This window comes from Nelusetta ayraudi, unplaced genomic scaffold (assembly GCF_046127955.1).
Source record: "Nelusetta ayraudi isolate G7.1 ecotype Tasmania unplaced genomic scaffold, CSIRO-AGI_Nayr_v1 ptg000135l, whole genome shotgun sequence".
NCBI lineage: Eukaryota > Metazoa > Chordata > Actinopteri > Tetraodontiformes > Monacanthidae > Nelusetta > Nelusetta ayraudi.
The window spans coordinates 699,944-703,594 of record NW_027466185.1 but is presented as its reverse complement, the minus strand read 5'-3'; the positions used below and the strand labels follow the sequence as shown (position 1 = coordinate 703,594).

The following is a 3,651-nucleotide window of genomic DNA, read 5'->3' as shown; positions in this document are numbered from 1 at the left end:
GTCAGGGAATCTGAATCAATATTCAATAATGATGACGGTGAATATTGTAACAACACAACATTACTTGCGTTCTAGAAATGATTGCTTGAGATTGTTTTAAGATGCAATGCCTTAGTGACGTTTTTATTACAAGGCAGTGAAGGCACTGTCAGCAATTTAAGTGAATAAATAGTTGTTGACAATATTAATTCTGTTTGCTGAATTATTTTTTTTTGGGGGGAATGGGCGTAGGGGGGGTGGATGCTTTGTCTCATTTTGAGAAAAAAAAGCTAATATTGTGAACACTTAAATTAAGAAGAATTGCACTGTTAGTAGGTCTGGTTTTAAGATCTTTTCATTCAAATTAAGAAAGAAGCAAACGTGAAAAAAGAATTGAGAAGCTAGTATCAAGTTTATTTGACTTAGTACAGTCCTTGGAATGAGTGCTTTACTGTTTATTTCAAGAGTTTTTCCATTCTTCAAATGCCTAGATATATCGTCTTATTTTAAGAAATCTTACCAAGTCTAAATATCTTACTGCATTGGCAGATAATTTGACTTGTTTCTAGCCTGTTCTTTCTCAATTTAAGTGTTTATTTCTTAGATATATTTTGCAGTGTGTGGACACCGAGGGGAGCTCTAGAATTGGCTCATTCAACCGACCAACGAGCCAATCAGCAGCGGCGTCACAGGCCCTCCTCCTTCTTTGTTCTCTCTCTCACTTTGACTTCTGCACTGGACAGCCAGGTTTGTGGAGGGAAGGTTGGAACAAAGTAAGGACGGGGTACCCCATACATTCATGTACGTAGAGTCACTAAGTCTTAAACTCACCAGGTTTGTATCGCTTATCGATAACCCTAATGCCATACAAGTCTGAGGGTCAAAGGTCAACTTTGTCCTAGGGACATGGGGCCACTTTCAGGTTCACCAGGATCCTCCTGGACACACCCACACCAAATTTGGGGCTTCAAGCCCATGAGGAACCCCGAAACCCTCACTCTAATTCCAGCCTTATCGCTAACCCTAATGCCATACAAGTCTATGAGGGTCAATGGTCAACTTTGTCCTAGAGACATGGGGCCACTTGCTTTTTCATCAGGAGCCCCCAAGAAGCGCACACGCCAAATTTGGGGCTTCTAGTTCTTGAGGAACCCCAAAACCCTAACCCTAATTTCAGCTAACCCTAGTTTCAGCCTTATCGTTAACCCTAATTCAATGCAAGTCTATGGAGGTCAAAGGTCAAATTTGTCCTAGAGCCATGGGGCCACTTTCAGGTTCATCAGGATCCTCCTGGACACACCCATGCCAAATTTGGGGCTTCTAGCCCATGAGGAACCCCGAAACCCTCACTCTAATTCCAGCCTTATCGCTAAACCCTAATGCAGTGCAAGTCTATGAAGGTCAAAGCTCAACTTTGTCCGAGAAACATCAAGTGTTTTTTTCATGAATCATTCATCAATGTTAAGAGTTTGCTTTGTGGAGAATTCACAATAAAAATACATTGACACTGTCAAAGATGGACTCAAGCACTATTATTGAGCTATACTGTGAATGATGTGAAGCTTTTGACAAGCGCTGCGCAAAGGAGGCCCATTTGTTTTTGTTTTTTTTTCAGGGGGCCCAAAATTCCTGGCGGCGCCCCTGAGCGTTCATTCTCCAGCACTAAGGCAGTGGAGCTGCCGGCCACGAGAGAAGAATTAACCAGTCCATTGAAACCATTTGTTTGGTCTAGTGAGTGGCAACAGTCCTTTGAGGATCTTAAGTGCCTTCTCAGCTGTAACCCTGTTGTGTCTGCTCCAAATTTTTCCTCATTGGCTAGAAGCCCCAAATCTAGCGTGGGCGCTTCTTGAGGGCTACTGATGATAAAGCAAGTGTCCCCATGTCTCGAGGACAAAGTTGAAAATTCACCCCGTAGACTTGCATTGAATTAGGGTTAACAATAAGGCTGAAACTAGGGTTAGGGTTAGGGTTAGGGTTAGCTGAAATTTGGGTTAGGGTTTCAGGGTTCCTCAAGTACTAGAAGCCCCAAATTTGGCGTGGGCGCTTCTTGGGGGCTCCTGATGAAAAAGCAAGTGGCCCCATGTCTCTATGACAAAGTTGAAAATTCACCCCATAGACTTGCATTGAATTAGGGTTAAAAATAAGGCTGAAACTAGGGTTAGGGTTAGGCTTAGCTGAAATTAGGGTTAGGGTTTCGGGGTTCCTCAAGTACTCGAAGCCCCAAATTTGGCGTGGGCGCTTCTTGGGGGCTCCTGATGAAAAAGCAAGTGGCCCCATATCTGTAGGACAAAGTTGAAATTTCACCCCATAGACTTGTATGGCATTAGGGTTAGGGTCCAAGAGTACACATACACATTTTCTTTTGCTTTTTTGATTTAAGCTCATCGTCTCCAGCTGCAAAGGTACAGAAACCTTTCTGTGTTTTGATGTCGTGTGTGAGAAAACATCACTTTTTTCTGTAAACTTGTGTTATCATTGTCCTTCATTGAAAATGACACAATCTTTCATTTCATTGTTCAGATGCCGAACACCAAGGCATTCCGTCGCTCTCTGGCCATGAAACAACGCCTGAAGCAAAAACGGGATTGGACACCTTTTCCACCTCGGAAGGACTTTGAACATTGTGAGTACTTCCACGTTCATGATTTCATGTTCTGCCTGTGTTGTTATGTTGTATTCCAAATAAATCTTACAAAAACATATTTAGATTTTTCTTTTTTGTCAATTTACACAGGGCGTGGTACTGGTCAGCGACCTGGGTGCGAAGATGGCCCGTTTTGCTACTGACTGACAAAACAGTGCAAGTTCGTTCTTAAGGCCCAGCAACCAGACAAGAAGGTATGGGTCGTGATTTTGTCAAGCCACGAGTTTCTTTCTGTTTTTGTTCTGGTGGTGGGAGACTCACATCTCTGTCCACTTGTGGATGGTTTTGTGTTCTCGCCCCGGGCAACAACCTTGAACACGGGCTTGTAACAGACTCCGCCCAGGATTTTGCTGCGCTACTGGCAACTGTGTTGGACCGCTGGCCCAAGGTTTGTTTATCTGCTGTGACAAACAAATTTGAACACATGAATGTCATCGCCACTTTGTTTTATCAATATCAAGTAATTCCATGATCCATAGTTCAATGACATGAATATTCATGAATTTATTTTGCATTTTTATGTTTGTTTGGGTTTTTTTTTTTTTATACAACTATTTTGTAGGTGTTTGTGCTTGACTTTCCACCTCGCCTGACTGTCAAGCCAGAACTACAAACAGCGCTACGTCAAGTATATCATCGTGTTGCTGCACGCATGGGTGTGTAAAATACATATTTTTGTTGTATTTTTTTCTCTTCAGTGACACTGTGCTAACAGATATTTCTTAGAATTGTGTGATTACATAATTGATTATGTGACACTTCTTCCAGGTTTAACATTTGTGTATATGGCCGATCACCTCCCCCTTCGTCAGCTGTACATGGTGGTGTTATGATGGTGTAAGTTTTGCCTTCTTCAGCCTTACTTGCTCTTCATTTGATTTGACAAATATGTGTTAACATGTTGTTTTCTGTTCAGGTGCACCTCAGGACTGATTTTGGTGGAGCTTCTGCATGCTGCATGCTCCATCAGCTCGTACCCCCTTCACCTAGGCCAGGGGTGTTGTGCCACAACCAATCATCGCCCAGGG

At 42.7% G+C, this 3,651-nt stretch overlaps 1 long non-coding RNA gene across 1 annotated transcript; it reads left to right on the top strand.

Moving 5' to 3' along the window:
* The first annotated feature begins 2,909 nt into the window (after nt 1-2,909).
* Nucleotides 2,910-3,434, top strand: LOC142876996 (uncharacterized). The gene is made up of 3 exons (XR_012923766.1): nt 2,910-3,011; nt 3,186-3,279; nt 3,392-3,434. It is a non-coding gene; the product is annotated as an uncharacterized LOC142876996 (long non-coding RNA).
* Nucleotides 3,435-3,651: the final 217 nt, after the last annotated feature.